Source organism: Narcine bancroftii, chromosome 5, assembly GCF_036971445.1.
Source record: "Narcine bancroftii isolate sNarBan1 chromosome 5, sNarBan1.hap1, whole genome shotgun sequence".
Lineage (NCBI taxonomy): Eukaryota > Metazoa > Chordata > Chondrichthyes > Torpediniformes > Narcinidae > Narcine > Narcine bancroftii.
Window position 1 is genome coordinate 55,311,256 of NC_091473.1, and position 19,895 is coordinate 55,331,150.

Genomic DNA, 19,895 nt, shown 5'->3' on the forward strand with positions numbered 1-19,895 from the left:
TTAAACTTCCTTTTATTGTCATGTAATAACACATAATTATGCATGAAGATTTATATTTGAGGGGCTTCAGAAATAACATCTGGATGACAGTGTTTGGCATCAGGTACCACATCTCACAAGCAGGTATCACACAGCCTTATAATGTAACTACAAGGGTTAAATGGGATGCAAAGATTTAGCTTGAACAGAGATGGTTGAACTCATCGAACTTGTTTTGGCATCTCAGCTAAAGGATGGCACATCTGACAGTGACTAGAAAAGGTTTTGCACATTAGCATTTAGAAGTGTTGCCAAGCAACTTGTTCATTCAAAATTACAATTTTATTCTGCAATTAGTAGGAAAATTAACTAATTGTCCCTGTATGTCATCCATGTTTGACCATTCACACAATAGGCTTCATTTGATGTGAAATTCCAATAATTTTCAGCTGATCAGCATAAGAAAGATATGGACATCCTTAGAAACCTGCATAAATTATTTTTTTTGGCACAATTCACAATGCTGAGATTTCAGTGGAATATCAAAGTACCAACATGCAAACTCATTAATTGATCTTGATTGAACAAAAACTATGTGCCAGAGGTTCTATTCTTAGGCAAAACTCTGCAACAGTCTTAAACCAAAAGGAAATCAGAATCAGATTTTATTGTCATTAACATATCACAAATTTGTTGCTTTGCAGCAGTATCACAGTGCAAAGAATTATATCAACGATCTTACGAAATAAATAAAATTAGTGCAAATAAAAAAGAAAATGCCAAAGTAAGGCATCGTCTGTGATTCATTGTTCATTCGGGAATCCAATGGCAGAGGGGAAGAAGCCGTCCTTGTGTGGTTGAGAGTTCGTCTTCAGGCTCCAGTATCTTTTGCTCGATGGTAGCAGAATGGCGAGGCCATGGGTGGTGGGGATCCTTGAAGATGAAGGCAGCTTTCTTAAGACATCTTGTAGATGTCCTTGATGGCTTGAAAATGGGTTCCCATGCTGTTGCAGGTCTAGTTAACAACCCTCTGGAGTTTTTTTTCCTTCTTGCTCTGAGCATTGGCACCTCAATACCAGACAGTGATGCAACCAGCTAGAATGCTCTCCATGGTATATCATATAGAGGTTTTCAAGAGTCTTTGATGACATACTAAATCTCCATAAACTCCTCACAAAGTAAAGCTGAGGGTTACAATTCTTCATGATTACATTGATGAGGAGGCTCCAGGAGAGGTCCTCAGTGATGTTGACTCCAAGGAATTTGGAGTTCTTGACCCTATCCACTGTTAAACCCTAGATGAGGACTGGCCTGTGTTCTGGTTTCCTCCTGAGTCTAAGGTTGTTGTTATGAGACCACTCAACTACCTCATCTATCTCCCTCCTGCACGCTTCCTCATTGCCGTCTGTGATTCTGCCCACAACCGTGGTGTCATTGGCAAATTTGTAGATACCACTGGAATTGTGCCTAGCTACAGTCATGGATGTGGAGTTAGTAGAGCAGTGGGCTAAGCACACATCTTTGATGAACGCCTGTTTTGATCATCAGTGAGGAGGAGACACTGTTCCCAATTTGTACTGACTATGGGCATTGGATGAGGAAATCAAGGATCCAGTTGCAAATGGAGGTGAGGGGGGAGGAATAGGCCCATGGTTTGGAGCTTGTTGAGCAGCACTGAGGGGATAATGGTGTTGAAGGTTCAACTGTAGTCAATGAATAGCAACCATATGTATGTTGGAAATCTAAGCGCAAATTAAATTCCTGATTTTTCACCAGCAATTTTACCACCAACAGTAAGTATTGCAACCTTATCAATCCCATTCCCCCATTTATTTCATTTTAACCTATCGTTTTTCACCTGCTATTAACAAACTCTGATTTTCCCACATCCATCCCAGCAGCAATTTGCAGTAGTCAATTAACCAGCCTGATTTTGAAATGCAGAATAAAACTTGGGCGAAGCATATCCGATCATAGGGAAAGGATACAAATTACACAGACAGAACAAGCTCAAAATTATAACCAGCTCTTTTCCCTTCCCCAAGCTGACTCCATCACCCACACACACTGCTTGCATTGGTTCATCCATCACCTACTGCTCTCATCTGCCCACCATCCTTCTGTCCTCCAGTTCCACTCAACTCCTTTCTTTCATAGCAGATTCCATATATCTGTGCCTGCCTGTTGTCTTCACTTTATCACCTCTCAAGCTCTATTGTTCCCTTGATCCTTCCCTCCCCCTCCTCACTCCATCTGTTCATCAACCTCACCTCACCTGAATCCATTGATTGCTTGGTGGCTCTTCTTTATACTGTTGATCTCCCCTGTACACTCTTGGCCCAAAATGTCATCTAGTATTATATTGTACAGCTGAGTTGGGAGAAACCTGCACTACATACAGCTCCTTCTGTGCCACACTTAACATAAGCAGCAGGACCACTGCTGAATTTGGCCCTGCTCTTTTACTCCTGATGGGCTGCTAATATTCAGTCAAACCATCTAAATTCACATCCACTCCTGTCCTTCAGATAGGACCTGTAAATAATCACTTGCTCATCAGACTGCTTTCCTCTTGAAAATAAAATGCAGATAAGTTCCAAGGTGAAAACACTTAAGAGCAGAACCAAAGAGGAGAACTTCCCCTTCCCTTCACACTTAGTTACATATTTTCATTCACCTTTTTGTTTGTCATAATCACTACACAAAGGAATGTTTTATTAAAATGTATTTTATTGTATCAATCAAAGATTTATAAACTTGCAATGAATAATAAACAGATGAATAATGAATTAGTCTGTTCCAATGTGGTTATGCAAGGTGAGAAAATGCAACATTTGTTTTGTAAATTTAAAAGAATAAATTTAAAATTCAGCACAGTATCAGGTTATTTTGGCCCGAGTCTGCGCTGCCCAATTTATACCCAATTAACCTCCAACCCCTGGTATGTTTCAAATGGTCGGAGGACACCAGAGCCCATGGAGAAAAGCTGAGCAGACATGGGGAGATTGAATAAACTCCTTACAGACAGCGTGTGATTTGAACCCCAGTCCTAATCTATGGTGCTGTAAAGGCGTGGCACTAACTGCTACGTCAACCATGCAACCCCCCCAAAAAAAAATCAGATGCACCTCTAGATACAGCTGTGCTTAACTGACTTGTGTAGAGGAGAAGTCATCTGGGACCCCCATCTCTGAGCCCATAGTCAAAGTCCACAGACTTTGTTGCTACACAGGGTTGGCTACAGTGCATAAAAAGAAGACATGGCATCTTCCACGTGAAGATCTCAGGGGAGATCAGATCTGCTGACTGTGAAGCTGCTGACACCTTTCCAGAGCAACTCAAAGCCTACCGAGAAGAAGAGGGCTTTTGAAAAGTTTAAAAATGATTGGGAAAGAGAATTCAACCTTCATATTTCCAATGAAAATTGGAATAAAATTCTGCGACTGGTAAACTCTTCTTCTCTATGTGCAAAACATTCACTAATACAGTTTAAAGTTGTTCATAGAGCTCATATGTCTAAAGATAAACTCCATCGCTTTTATTCTCATATCGATCCTATATGTGATAAATGTCAATTGGAAATAGCTTCCCTTACACATATGCTTTGGTCCTGTCCCTCTTTACAGAATTATTGGAAGGAAATTTTTTCCATTATATCTACTGTTTTGAATATTGATTTACAACCACATCCCATTACTGCAATTTTTGGATTACCTATGATAGATTTGACTTATTTATCTCTTCCTGCGGATCGTATGATTGCTTTTCTTACACTAATGGCTAGAAGATCTATACTATTGAATTGGAAAGAGGTTAATCCTCCCACTGTTTTCCAATAGTTTACCCAAACTATACTATGTTTAAATTTAGAGAAAATTAGAAACTCTGTCTATGAATCCCCTTCTAAGTTTGAGTTAACCTGGCGACCATTTATTCAATATTTTCATTTGTGGTGAGTTGATCTGGCTCTGTTTTCTTTCTATGATTATGTATGATAATTGGGCTGTAAGATGAGATCGGAGTGATCGGCGTGGTTTAGCTATATCTGTAGGTTTTTTTTTTAAAGTTTTTTTTTAAAGTTTTTTTAATTCAGATTTGTTTTTTCTTCTTTTTTGGGGTTTTTTTTCTCTTTTTTCATATATTGTTATTAATTATATCTTTGTTTTTAGAGATAGCTCACACCCTAAACTGATCTAAATTTTTTTTTATGATATATTTTTATTCTGTAATATTATTGTTTAATATCTCTGTATTAATTCATTACTTACTATGCATTTTTTATATCTCTTTGAACTGTATGTGTTTATAAATTATAATAATAATAAAAAAATTGAAAAAGAAAGAAAGAAGAGGGCTTCTCTGAAGAACAGGCCTACACTGCAGCTGAATCTGGGGTCTGCTACAAGATGTTACCTGAAACCACTCTGGCAGCCAAGGATGATGCCCACAAGAATGAGGGGTTCAAACCACAGAAGAACTGGGTGACCTTACTCTTCGCCTGCCACAAGACTGGTAACCACAAGTTGACCCCCCACCCCTGCCCCCCCCACCCCTGCCCCCCCCACCCAGTGAGTGGGCAGTCCAGACAACCTAGGTGCTTTCATCATGTTAACATGAACTCCTTACCTATCATCTACAGAAAAAACAAGAAAGTCTGGATAACTGGTGACAACTTCAAGGAGTGGTTTTGAAAGTCATTTGTGACAAGTGTATGCCACTACCTGAGATCGAAGAGGCTTCCAGAGAGGGCTGTATTGCTGCTAGACAACTGCCCTCCATCCATCCATCAGGTGTTTGGATGTTCTCCCCATGTCTGCATGGGTTTTCCCAGTGGGAGGAAAACGGAGCCCCTGGGAAAACCCATGCAGACATGGGGAGAACATCCAAACACCTTACACCTTAGTGTGGGATTTGAACTCCTGTCCTGATAACTGGCACTGTAAAGGCATTGCACTAACCACTACATCATCCATAGTGGCCATGTCTTTAAGTACTATCAAACATCTGTGAGTGTACTGTGGAAAGTATGCTGACTGGTTAACTGGTTACATCACTGTTTGGCTTGGTCATTTGACTGCCCAGGAATATAGGGTGCTGCAGAAGGTAGCAAACATAGCCGGATCCATCACATGCTCTAGCCTCCCATTTGCTGAAGGCATGCACATGAGCTGTTGCTTCAATTTCCTGCATCAACTGTACCTTACCCCACAAAAATTACACAAATCTAAATCAGGAATCTCAGAAATGTTCTTTGGGTGTGATGTGGAAATTGAAACCTTTATCCATTCAACCTGCCTGTTTACAAGGGTGAGATCCTTCTGGGAGGACCTTGAGGACATTCTGAAAAAAAATTACAAAGGTGGACTTTCTATAGGGTGCTGAATTGTACCTTCTGGGAAACATTTTGGACATGTTTTAATCTGTCCAGATACCAAATTCAGTTTGTGAAGGTCGTCTTGTCAGTAGCCAGGAAGTGTATAGCGGTCACGTGGAAGTCCGACTCCCAGCTAAATATTACATGATGGAATATGGAAATGTACAGGTGTATTCTCCTAGATATTTGAAGAAATGTGCACATTCGTTGGGGTGTAGCAACCCTATCTGCAGTGCATTGGCATGCAGATGTAATTATAGCCCTCTTAGATAAAGTGAATACACCAGCCACGCCAGTAGTGGAATAATTGAGATCAGTGAAGTGGGTCACGGAGCAGGTGATGTGCTCTTGTATTTTGTTCCTTATCCTTTTATTTTAGGTTTCTTTGGGTTCTTCTCAAGTTCCCTGAAAGATTTTTTTGACTTCAATGATATTTTATTCCTTGTATTTGTTTAATTTTAATAATCTTTTTTTTTTCTTTTGTATTAGGTATGGGAAGGAGGGGAGAGGGGTAGGGGATAAAATAGACTGCATGATATAGATTATTGTCAGAAAAAAATGTATTATTTATTTGGATTTATTGAGTCTTTGAAAATTAAAAATTGAATATTCAAAACAAAAAGGCCGCCAACATCATAAAGGAACCCCATCACCCTGGTCACACTTCTTCTCACTGCTACCATCAGGAAGAAGTCCAACGACAACTACTTCTAGGTTCAAGTACAGTTTCTTACCAATGGCTGCCAAGCTGGTGAACCCTTTCTTGTTACACTACTGCTCTGACATCACAAAGGGACCGAGTGCACCATCATAATGACACATTCTTCTTGTGCTATGGCAACTGCAAATATACATCATCTATCTATTTTTTGTATATATTATTTCCTTTTAATCTAATGTAGTTGTTTTTGTAGTTGCTCTCTTCATGAGTTACACATTTCTGACTGCATCAAGAATGGTGATACATCATTCAATGTATATGAGAGTGAACATCATTATCTTTATGATACTCGGGTCAGGAAAAAAAAGCTGGCATAAGGAAGGTACAAGCAGCTGAGATCAAGCAAATTTCCCCAAGGAGCATCAGGGATGTAGGTGTAAATTTATGGAGAGCAAAAGGGAATACGAGATATCCTCAGCACATCAGAGAATCAGGAGATTCTGTAGGCATATTAGGACAAAATGGTTAGCCAGGAAGAGGAGAGGGTTCCTCTCGAGGATCAGTGCATCATCTGTGGGTGCAACTACTTGATTGTTAGAACAAAACAAACATAGAAAATAGGAGCAAGAGCATGGTATTCAGCCCTTTGAACCTGTTCCACCATTCAATATCATCCTGGCTGGTCATACAACTTCAAATGCTTCCATGTTGACTGATGGGAGAACACAATTTACTTTCTGGTAATTATATTGTTTTTAGAATGGTTTGCTTTTGGCTGGACCTGCAATGATTTTTTTTTAAATGAAATGCTACAGACAAATTAGCCATGATCATTAATAGCCATCTGAATAATCAGTCGATGGCTGCTGGCATCTCCTCCATCCTAGGAGGAAGAGGTACAGGGACTGCTTAAAGAAATCTCTTGGTGCCTGCCCCATTGACCACCGCCAGTGGGCTGATCTTGCCTCCAAACGTGCATCTTGGTGCCTCACAGTTCGGCGGGCAGCAACCTCCTTGGAAGACCGCAGAGCCCGCCTCACTGACAAAAGGCCAAGGAGGAAAAACCCAACTCCCAACCCCAACCCACCAATTTTCCCCTGCAACCATGCCCGCCTGTCCCGCATCGGACTCGTCAGCCACCAACGAGCCTGCAGCAGACGTGGACATATCCCCTCCATAAATCTTCGTCCGCGAAGCCAATCCAAAGGAAAGAATCATTCCAACTAAAAAAAACACATACATTATGCAGAGGAATATTTCTCATGGGTGAATCAAGCCACTGAAACTATCTTTCCCCTTGCAGTTCCAGTTGAAGAACTGAACTGCTTAATGCATGAACTTTATTGATTACTGATTATAATTTTGTGGTCCTGCCGACCTCATAATTAATAGTTTAAACATGGTGGTTAACTTTAATCTTCAGTTTTTAATTTGCTAATGATGTTTAATGAAGTTAGAACATGAGTATCTTGATTCATAGGATAATCTTTTGTAGTTTCCTGATCCTTTCCTGCATCTTAAAATCTACTCATTAACCCCCCCCCCCACCCTGCCCCGCAGACTTAAATAAAGCTGGGAATGCTTTCTCCAAATCTCCGTTCTCTTTTCGACATGCATTCTTTTATGTTCTCTGACAGCTCAGGTACATCTGTCAGCTTTTGAAAAGTTATGCATGTGAATGAAAGGGGAGCGCTCAGTTGAAAGTGGATAATAAATAGAGGAAATGACTTCCAGGAGAGGAAGCAGTTCATTCAGGTGGGGAATTAAAAAATAATTATTTAAGCTGAACCCTGGAACGAGTGAACCAAACGAAGTTCAGCAATTTTCATCAACATTACGAGTCTCAAATATAGATTTATACATAATGGAACATTCAGTAAAACACAGATTCCTTCTGCAATGGAGGTGCTGAAGACACCCACATCATCACTTGGTTTGATTCTGGGGCACCAATCCTCCATGGCAGGCAAATACTTTTTTTTTAATTACTTGCCTTGATCTAAAATGTCAGGGTTCTTGTGCAGATTAGTGCCAGAACAAACTTTGCCCACAAAATTTCTGAAAATGCTGGCAAACACATCCTGAGTTTACCCAGCTGTCAAAAACAACAATACTTTGAAAGTTCCAATGCTGAGAAGGTTTATCCACATTCAAAATCAAAATAATAAGTAATTCAAATCCTAAAAACATCATTATTAAATACAAATTAAACCCCTTAAGTCACGTCAAAATAATTACAAAGTTCAAAATTCAGATTTAATTGAAAGCACTTCAGCCAAGCTAATCAATTGAAATGTGCAAATTATTTTGTTGTGGTGCTTTGCACCCACTTTGCTCAGTTAAACAGACAGCACAACTGTGGTGCCAGAGAGAAAAAAGATGGTTGAATTTTCATCATTTTCAAAAATTGATAACAATAGAGCATATTTACAGAAATACAAGTAGAATAGAAGTTAAACACTAAAATATTAAGTCATGTACAGTAAAGGTCCATGGTACACTATCCACATATGTTCTGGGAATTCAGGAGTCTGGTGGCTTGGGGGGCGGGGGGGGGGGGGGAACTGTTGCTTTATCTGGAAATATGGGCCTGAGTGCTATGGTACCTTCTACCAAATGGCAGAAGGGAGAACAGTTTACATGAGGGGTGTGTGGAGTCCTTCACAATGTTTATTTCCTTTCACCTGCATTGAGTGTTGTAGATGTCCTTCATGGTAGGATGAGAGCCCCCAATGATCTTTTCTGCTGACTTCACTATCCTCTGCAAGGTCTTGCAGTCGGAGGTGGTACAGCAATCTACCAATTGAACTCATATCAAGGAAAGATGTCAAAAAATGTATCTGTACCTCCCATGAGTGAAGATCTGGACCATCCTTTCTATTACTTGCAATATTTGGTTGGTTACAATCAGTGCATTCATGGTGTGATTATTAGTTGGTCACACAGGTACCTCCCATTTAATGCAAAGGTTATTTTCACAAAGAACTTTGTTATCTGAGAATCTGAGAATTGTTATGTAAAGTAAACCTGTATCTTTTGTGATGGTTCTAACTGTCATGGATGAAACTGAAAGTCAAAAGCTCATCAGATTCTTCCTAATAAAGATGCAATGAATTAAAAGTAAACGTACAAGCTGATTCTTACAAATAATCCATTTAATGGCCATTGTTGCCAGATGAGAGAGTGTAGGCACTCAGTGGAGTTACCTCCTTTTTAAGTTGCTTTTTCTTTCAGACACCTTCAATATAAAATGTGAATTTTCTTTTCTTATTTTTATTGACAAATGATTGAAAGAACATTTCAAATACCATTCTCTACCCCTCATTGCAATAAAAAAACCCCATAGAACCATATAGAAAACTTACGGCACAGTAACAGGCCACCTCAGCCCCTCTAGTCTGTGCCAAACCATTTTTTCCTAGTCCCACTGACCTGCACTCAGCCCATATCGCTCCATACCTCTCCCATCAAGTACCTGTACAAATTCTTAAATGTTAAATTTGAGTCCACATTTACCACTTTAGCTGGAAGCTTGTTCCACACTCCCACCACACTCTGTGAAGAATTTCTCCCCTCATGTTCCACCTAAACATTTACCCTTTCACCCTTTACCTATTTCCTCTGGTTTATATCTCACCAATGCTCAGTGGAAAAAAAGCCCATCTACATTTACTCTGTCTATCCCTTCATAATTTTAAATACCCCTATCAAATTTTCCCTCATTCTTCTGTGCTCCAGGGAATAAAATCCTAACCTGTTCAACTTTTTCCTGTAACTCAGTGCTTAAAGTCCAGGCAATATCCTAGTAAATCTTTTCTGCACGCTTTCCAACTTAATGAGATCTTTCCTATAGTTAGGTGCCAAAAATGCTCACAATACTCCAAATTTGTGCTCATCAATGTCTCACACAACTTTAACATAACATCCCAACTCCTGCACTCAATTCTTTGATTTATGGAAGCCATTATGCCAAAAGCTCTCTCTACAACCCAATCAATCTGTGATGCCACTTTCAGAGAATTATGTATCTGTATTCCCGGATCCCTCTGGTCTACAGCACTCCTCAGTGCCCTACCATTTACCATGTATGTTCTTTTTTAGTTTGTCCTTCCAAAATGCAAAAACCTCACATTTGTCTGCATTAAACTCCATCTGCCATTTTTCAACCCATTTTACCAGCTGGTCCAGATCCTTCTGCAAGGTTTGAAAACTATCTTTGCTATTCACAACATCTCCAATCTTAGTTAGAGCCATCTGCAAACATGCTGATCCAATTTACCACATTATCATCCAGATGTTTGATACAGATGACAAACAGAAATAATCCCAGTACTGATCCCTGAGGCACACCACTCGTCACAGGCCTCCAATCCAAGAAGCAATCTTCCTCCACTACTCTCTGGCTTCTCTTGTCCAGCTACTGTCAAATGCAGTTCACTACATCTACAACATTTCCTTCATCAATTTTCCTGGTATCCTCCTCGAAAAACATGACCTATCATGCACAAAGCCATCTTGATTATCCCTAATCAGTCCCTGGCAATCCAATTAATTGTACATCTGATCCCTTAGAACACCTTTCAATAATTTACCTACCACTGATTATAGTCAGGATCACTATCATTTCCTTGGTAACTTTTGGAGTCTTTTTTAAACAATGGAACAATGTGAGCTGCCCTCCAATCCTCTGGCACCAAACCCATGGCTAAGGACATTAAATATTTCTGCCAGAGCCCCTGCAATTTCTACACTAGTCTCCCTCAAAGTCTGAGGGAATATCTTGTCAGGTTTTGGGGACTTATCCATCCTTGTTTGCTTTATGACAGCAAGTACTTCCTCCTCTTCCTAATCTATAGATTCCATAACTTCACTGCTTGTTTTCCTTACTTCCTACAACTCTGTTCCCATTTCCTGAATGAATACAGATAAAAAAAAATTAAGATCGTAACCATCTATTTGGCTCCCCACAAAGCTGACAAGGGGGCCAATTTTGTCCCTTATTATCCTTTAGCTCTTAATATACCTGTAGAACTCCTTAGGACTTGCCTTCTCATTGCCTTCCAAAGCAACCATGTCTTCTTTTAGCCTTCCTGGTTTCTTTTTTGAGGTTTGTCTTGCATTTTTTATACATCTCAGGTACCTCATTTGCTCCATGTTGCCTGTATTCTCAAAATTTCACTTTTGAAGGTCCTCCATTTACCTTCCACATTCTTGCCGGAAAACAACCAACCTGAATCCATGCACTCTAGATCCTTTCTCATTTCCTCAGAATTGGCTTTTCTCCAATTTAGAACCTCAACCTGAGGCCTAGAACTATCCTTCTCCATAATTAACTTGAAACTCATGGCATTTCCCATACACATATTTCTGTCACCTGTCTCATCTCTAATAGTAGATCAAGTATTGCAGTCTTTCAAGTTGGTACCTCTTTATATTGATTAAGAAAACTTTCCTGAATATATTTGACAAGCCCTCCAGCCACTTTACAGTATGGGAATCACAGTAAATATGCAGAAAGTTAAAATCTCCTATCACAACCTTACATTTCCTGCAGCTGTCTGCTATCTCTCTATAGATTTGCTCTTCCAATTTTTGCTGACTATTGGGCGGTCTATAATACAACCCTATGAGTGTGTTCATACCATTTCCTTTCCTCAGTTCCACACATATAGCCTCAGTAGACAAGCCCTCTGGTCTGTCCTGCCTGTGATATTTTCCCTGATGAGCAATGCCACTCTCCCCCTGCCCCCCAACACCACCCCATTCTCTCACATCTAAAGCAACAGAAACCCAGAACACTGAGCTGCCAGTCGTGCTCATCCGACAACCAAGTTTCACTAATGACCATAATGTCATAATTCCACGGGCTAATCCAACAAGGGTCAGATACAGCAATGAGCTCTCTGAACCCTTCTCCATTAACAATGGCGTGAAGCAAGGCTCCGTTCTCGCACCAACCCTCTTTTCAATCTTCTTCAGCATGATGCTGAAACAAGCCATGAAAGACCTCAACAATGAAGACGCTGTTTACATCCAGTATCGCACGGATGGGAGTCTCTTCAATCTGAGGCGCCTGCAAGCTCACACCAAAACACAAGAGCAACTTGTCCGTGAACTACTCTTTGCAGACGATGTCGCTTTAGTTGCCCATTCAGAGCCAGCTCTTCAGCGCTTGACGTCCTGTTTTGCGGAAACTGCCAAAATGTTTGGCCTGGAAGTCAGCCTGAAGAAAACTGAGGTCCTCCATCAGCCAGCAACCCACCATTACTACCAGCCCCCCCACATCTCCATCGGGCACACAAAACTCAAAACGGTCAACCAGTTTACCTATCTTGGCTGCACCATTTCAGCGGATGCAAGGATCGACAACGAGATAGATAACAGACTCGCCAAAGCAAATAGCGCCTTTAGAAGACTACACAAAAGTGTCTGGAAAAACAACCAACTGAAAAACCTCACAAAGATAAGCATATACAGAGCCGTTGTCATACCCACACTCCTGTTCGGCTCCGAATCATGGGTCGTCTACCAGCATCACCTACGGCTCCTAGAACGCTTCCACCAGCGTTGTCTCCGCTCCATCCTCAACATTCATTGGAGCGACTTCATCCCTAACGTCAAAGTACTCGAGATGGCAGAGGCCGACAGCATCGAATCCACGCTGCTGAAGATCCAACTGCGCTGGTTAGGTCACGTCTCCAGAATGGAGGACCATCGCCTTCCCAAGATCATGTTCTATGCCGAGCTTTCCACTGGCCACCGTGACAGAGGTGCACCAAAGAAGAGGTACAAGGACTGCCTAAAGAAATCTCTTGGTGCCTGCCACATTGACCACCGCCAGTGGGCTGATATCGCCTCAAACCATGCATCTTGGCGCCTCACAGTTCGGCGGGCAGCAACTTCCTTTTAAGAAGACCCCAGAGCCCACCTCACTGACATAAGACAAAGGAGGAAAAACCCAACACCCAACCCCAACCAACCAATTTTCCCTTGCAACCGCTGCAACCGTGTCTGCCTGTCCCGCATCGGACTTGTCAGCCACAAACGAGCCTGCAGCTGACGTGGACATTACCCCTCCATAAATCTTCGTCCGCGAAGCCAAGCCAAAGAAGAAAGAAGAAAGAAGAAGAATCCATGTTCTAAGCTCATCTGCCTTTCCTGAAATACTCCTTGCATTGAAATAGATGCACTGGAGCACATATCCACCACATTCAACCGACTGACTTCTAACGGTGCACACAACTTTCACATCATCTCTTCCCTTTGGTACTCTGCCTCCCATTTCCCGGCAAATCTAGTTTAAACTCACCCGAGCAGCACTAGCAAACCTACCCGCAAGGATGTCAGTTCCCTTGAAATTCAGGTGAAAACCATCCTGTTGGAACTTGTCCTACCTTCCCTGGAAGTGAATCCAATTATCCAGAGATCTGAAGCCCTTCCTCCTACATCATATGTGAAGCTGTATTATCCTCAGGTTGATGGATCTCAGTGATGACATGATCAGGATGATAGAGTGTTCTGTGAAACAACTTATCCAATTTTATCATTCCATAGTCATACCCCTTATGCCAGGATAACTTATAAAGAGGTGGATACAAATTTAATTATTCTTGTCTTGCCTGCATCGCACATGATGAAACCATGTGGAGGGACATCAGATTTGCAGATGGTGTAATACATCTGTCTAGACATCTGACAGGCTTCGCCATTGGTAGTGCAGCGAGTGGGCTTGCCTCTCAAACTTCCAGATCGACACAGCAAAATCTGAATAAATTAGTAATGGTTCATGAAATTTACCCTACAATATGTTGGATAAATAAAATGACTAAAAACACATGCAGGGTAAGAGGTATTTAAATTTAAATTATTAAAACAATTTTAGTCATGCAGCATGGCAATGGAGCATTTTGGTCCCTGCTTCCCAAGTTACAACCCATTAACCTACATCCCCGGTATAGACAACACTTTTCAGGTTCGAGTATTTCCTAATTTCAAAATGTGTTATCTTCAAGGAAACATGGGGATGATAGTCTGAATTACTATCTAATGAACCAAACTGTAGATGCAGCTTTACGCAGCTTTAATTCCTTGATAAAATAGATAAACATTTTGCATAACTTCGCATTGAGATTTTCGAAACGATGAATAAACAAAGCATTCGACTATATTTAAAGATATAACGATATTCAACTTTAAAGAGATCTACAAGAAGAAAGAAGATGAATTCAAAGAAAATTATCTCAAGCTCACATCTCCTTCATAGTTCATCGAAGGATGAGATGCAAGCTCTTAATCTGTGCGGATTTTACAGACTCAAGTGTTGAACTTGTCAAACTGGGGAAGGTTTAAAGGGAATATTAAGGGGGATCTTCTTTATATAGAGAGTGGTGGGAGTGTGGTATGAGCTGCCAGCTGAAGTGGGGAGTGCAGGCTCAATTTTAATATTTAAGAAAAATGCAGATGGATAGGAAGGGTACGGAGGAAACTGGATTGGGTGCAGTTCAGTGGGACGAGGCCGAATAATAATTTAGCACAGATTACTGGGTAAAAAGGGGCCTGCTTCTGTGCTGTAATATTCAATGGTTTCACAGCTCATGCCTACATATCACATTCCACTTCTTCCTGACCACTTGTAGTCTACATCCCTTTGTCCTCAACAAAGCCTGCGTGTGTGATTGTAAATGCCAATAGATGCCTCAAATCCAATACTTTCTCATAAATTGTTCTTGCTCCTTTAGTTTATAAAAGTCCTTGTTTTCAGAAGCATTTCTACTAGTTGATCTCTGAGCTTATCTGCATTCAAAATGATTCTCATGGACCACCTCAGAAAACTGGGCCTAATTGATCTATGAAGTCTTGGCATCAGAGAAAATCTGCTTCTGAATTATAACTACAACTGCAGAGTCACAAGAGAGTTATTTTGTAGGTGTTTATCTTTTTTTCCACTGGATAACCCCATTGGTAATATATCTCTCAAATTTGAACTTGGCAGTTAGAAAAACTTGTAAAAATATTGCCAACAGTTGCTCATCTATATAATCCTATGACTGGAACCTTTTATTAACATTGAATTTTGGAATCATTATTATAAAATACACATAAATAATCCATCCATTTTCAGAGAAGGGAAAACATCCTCTCCAGTACATCTATTCAACCAGAATACAAAATCAATAGTGCAGATATTGTGTTTGCAATGATGATATATTGAAATGGACATTAATGTCTGGTTTTCAACCATACATTCTTAGTTGTACCTCATTAAAATACACTGAAGGCCTCACCAATGGACACCTCTTTGAACTCACATTTAATTTCAACTTTTTACAAACTATTCCTGCATTAAAAATCTTTGAAAATGTTTACAAGATGCTAGTGAGTGCCATCTTCATTTCTAAACTCAAATGTGGGGCCACTGGGTCTTTGATAATATGAGATACCTGCAATGTTTGATGCAAAAAGTGTGCCAATATTTTATATGCATTTTTCATTTCCATTACAAATTCCCTTAATCAATTCCTTCAAGGCTTTAGAGATAGGTTATTGGAAGAAAACAAAATTATATTTAAAAAAAAACACATCAACAACAGCACTAATGACCAAATTGTGGCAGTTACTGGAAGTAAACAGGCAATAGATGCAAATTGGCAAAGTGCAAAGCAATGCTTAATTAATGTTAGGCAATGTTCAACTTGATGTTTACACAAAGGAAATACTCACACTTCTTTAACTATGCCTTTCCTGCATAATTAATTACTTGCTCTCAGATTTTTGGAAGGTAAATGCATTCAGAAACTAATGTTAAAAACATTTGTTAAATATTACATTGAGTCAACCCACTTACCAGCAAGTGAATAAGCTCCCAAAATGGCAGATATGCTGCGGAGATGGAAGAAATTGACCTGCAGCCAATACAGGTTTTTAATCTGGGCTGTGACATCACCGATTATGTCACTTCCTGTCCATGTGACAAAACCCAGTGATGTATATAATCCCAACATGCAAGCACTGGAGGGGTCAGTCTGCACTTTGCTATAGAATATTTTGCTACATTGGTAATTCTGATGGTCCAAATGATACTTGGACTCCAGATGGAAAATTTTTCTTCACTGCCAATGTTTTGGACTTCACAACCACGTGTATTGTTTGACCAAGCAAGAGCACAATTCCAGTTAAGGCAGATAACATCTGATTCCATGCAGTACTACTATGTAGTAAGTGCCCTGGATCAAGAGATGGCATGCTGAGTTTCTAATTTTCTGTAACAGCTTGCCAGAGGAGGGCAAGTATATGGTGCTCAAGAGTCTGCTCCTCCATACCTCTTGGCTCTCATGATGTGACTGAGTAGCCTGTTTACTGCACTTGGGTACCTTGGGAAATGGGACCCTTTCCATGCTCATGAATGAAATGCTGGCACGAGCGGAAGAACATAGGCCCTGCCTCCTGTTCAAGCAGGCTTTCTTGGAGCAGTTGCCAGAAGAAATTCACATGCTGCTGGCTGAAGAGGTTTTCAGTGATCCACGGAGAGTCATGGCCTATGCTGACATTCTATGGTGGGCTAAGTACAGCAGCAGGACTGTGCCACTCCAACATTAGACCAGTAACAGGCTTGATCAAATCTGTTGTTAGACTTCCAGGAGACAATGGATTGGAGATAACACCATCAATGATGGGATGCAGAAAGTTGCTGCAGCTGACCTCTCTCTGTGTGTTTCAAGGAAACAGTACAAAGGTTGACACATCCACACATCCATCAATCAGAATGATTATCTGGATTGCAGCCAACTGATTTGTGTGGCATGGCCTTCAGAAACAGGTCAGCAATTGGGTGAAGATATGCATTTGTTGCCAGACGTCCAAAGTCCAGCAACACATATAAGCCCCACTACAATTTTTGAGCAGTTGTATTGGTAGTTTGACCACATACACATGGATGTTGTAAGTCCCCTGCCGGTGTCACGTGGTTCCTGTTTTCTCATTATAGTGGATTGGGCCACACGTGGCCAGAGGTGCTTCCACTGGCAGACATGACTACTGGCACATGCGCCAGGGCCCTCATTTCAACCAGGATAGCACGTTGTGATCTGCCAGCACACATCATGTCAGACAGTGGTGTCCAATTCACGTTGAGCCTGTGGTCAGCAATGGCCACCCTGCTTGCACCACACAACTGCGTACCACCCATAATCCAATGGACTAGTGGAAGAGTTTTGCAGACATTTGAAATTGGCCTTTATGGCGCATCTGCAGGGACCTAACTGGGTTGACGAATTGCCATGGGTACTCTTGGGTATACGAATGGCACCTAAGGATGATATAAGTGCCTCATCAGCAGAGCTCGTCTATGGCACACCCCTGATGGTTCCAGGAGAATTTGTATCAGACTCATGAGGACAGGAGAAGATGCCCGCAGTGGTCATAAGCTAGCTCCATGAGAAGCTCGGTCCTTTAGCACCCATACTCACATCTAAACATGGTCAGGCCAGGACCTATATATCCCATAACTTGCAGGACTGCAAGTAAGTTTTTGTTCAGAAAGGAGCACACCAGTCACCATCTGTATGAGGGTCTCTTCGAGGTACTAAGATGCAATGGTTCGACATACATTATGGACATCCGAGGTAAAGAGGAAGCTTTTGAAATTGACTGCCTCAAACCTGCCCAACTGGATCTGGACAGACCAGCCGTGGTTCAGGCACCTTGGCAAAGAGGAAGGCTGCCCAAACAAAAAAATACACAGACTTTAGATTGCCAGTTCTTGGGGGAGGAGGGGGGGGGTTCATGTGGTGACTCACTTACTAGCAAGAGGGGAGTCACGTGATGGAGTAGTGGCCGGTAGGGGAATACCAGACCTCTCCAGAAAAGAAGGAAAAAAGTAAAGAAAAAGCAAATCCACAGACACACAAATCACAACAAATACAAAATAAAGGTGTGGAGGAAATGGCACCAAAGAAAGAAAAGCCAAAAACAACGGGAAGAAAAGAAGAAGGAAAGACGTCAGAAGAGAAAGGTGAAGGCCTTACCTGTACGAAGAAGCAGGGACCCGCCGTTGAGAGAGGAGCCCACTCCCTGGGGCCAGTGGAAGCCCCGAAGGAGCACGACCCACCGAGCGCAGGACTACAAGGATGGCTCACAGAGCCAAACAGAGGTGCGCAACCATGCATGAGTGACTCCTCGCGCATGCGCAATGCGCATGACAAAGACAACACCGACGTGAGGAGGGACCAGCTGTGGTGTGGAACAACAGGGCTCCCAGCAGGAAGATACAGAAAATAAAGGGAACGAGAAAGAGGAGAACAAATAAAGGAAATCAGAGACTCAGCAGATGACCAGCCCAGAGGAAGAGGACCAACATCAAGACACCATTAATTAAACAAAATACCCAGCAAACTGAGATAAACAGCCCAACAAGAAAGTCAGAAAAGACACAGATACAAGGAAGAAAGGTAGAGGACACAGGTCCTGGAGTGGACTCAGGGGAAGAGGAGGGAGAACATCAAGCTCTGCACAGAGAAATGAAAGATGAAGGGAAGGAACAGTACATGGATAAAAAAAAAATTCAAGAATATATGGAAGCAGTACAAGAATGGCTGACATGAGAATTTAGTGAAATAAAAAGAAGAATAAAAGGTACAGAAGAAAAAGTGAGTAGATTAGAGATGGTCATGACAGAAATAGGGAAAAGAGTAGACAAGGTAGAAGAATGAGAAACCACCGTAGAAATGGAAGTGGACGACTTAAAAAGGAAACTGGAAGAATCTGATAAAAAAAGTTAAAGAAACACAGGAGTTGTTAACTCAGAAGATGGATATAATAGAAAACTATAATAGGAGAAACAATATAAAGATAGTGGGCCTTAAGGAAGATGAAGAAGGCAAAGATATGAAAGAATTTATAAAAGAATGGATCCCCAGGGTCCTAGGAATGCCAGAAATACAGGAAGGAATGGAAATAGAAAGGGCACACAGAACATTAGCCCCAAACCACAGACACAACAAAAACCAAGATCCATTCCAGTAAAATTCCTGAGATATACGACAAGAGAAAATATATTGGAGAAGGCAATGAAAAAAAAATGAGAGAAGACAAAAAGCCACTGGAATACAAAGGTCAAAATTTTTTTTTTCTACCCAGACATAAGTTTTGAGCTCCTGAAGAAGAGGAAAGAGTTTAATGCAGCAAAATCAATCCTATGGAAGAAAGGCTATAAATTTATGTTAAGATATCCAGCGGTGCTTAAAATAGTTATCCCGGGGCAGCAAAGCAGACTGTTCTCGGATCCGGAGAAAGCATGAGAATTTGCAGAATGCCTGCAAAACAGACAGAGAGATGAAGAGATGTAACAAGAACAAGAATGACGACAATCTTCATATAAAGAAGAAAAATAATGTACAAGTAAGAACTAAGAAGGGGAAGAAAGGAAGTAAGGGGGGGAATTAAGAGGGTGAGCTTTGTTATATGTGAAGATAACAGTCTTTTCTGGAGGGGGCTGGGTGGGGGAAAATAACAGACACTGCAATATCAGTTGACACTTGAGAGCAGGTTAGCAATCCAAATGGAGAGGGGAGATGTGGTTGCCCGGCAAGGGATAAGGGGCAACTCAGAGGGGGGGGGGGGGGGGACATTTGGGGTTAAGGGAATTTTAGATGTGAGAATAGTGGAAATATTTTATGTTTTAGAAGTGTTGTGTTACAGTGCATTCAAAAAAAGAAAACAGAAATGAGGAAAGGTTGTGATGAGGAAACAGAAATGAGAGGTAAACAAAGTATGAAATGGCCATATTAAACTATAGGACTATAAATATTAATGGAATACATAACCAAATTAAAAGGAAGAGGCTGTTAAATTTACTGAAGAAAGAAAAAATTGATATAGCATATG

At 41.0% G+C, this 19,895-nt stretch overlaps 1 long non-coding RNA gene across 1 annotated transcript; it reads right to left on the minus strand.

Moving 5' to 3' along the window:
- Positions 1-9,151: 9,151 nt before the first annotated feature.
- Positions 9,152-15,953, minus strand: LOC138762677 (uncharacterized). The gene is made up of 3 exons (XR_011357044.1): positions 15,859-15,953; positions 13,634-13,778; positions 9,152-9,252 (listed from the first exon to the last, which is right to left on the minus strand). It is a non-coding gene; the product is annotated as an uncharacterized lncRNA (long non-coding RNA).
- Positions 15,954-19,895: the final 3,942 nt, after the last annotated feature.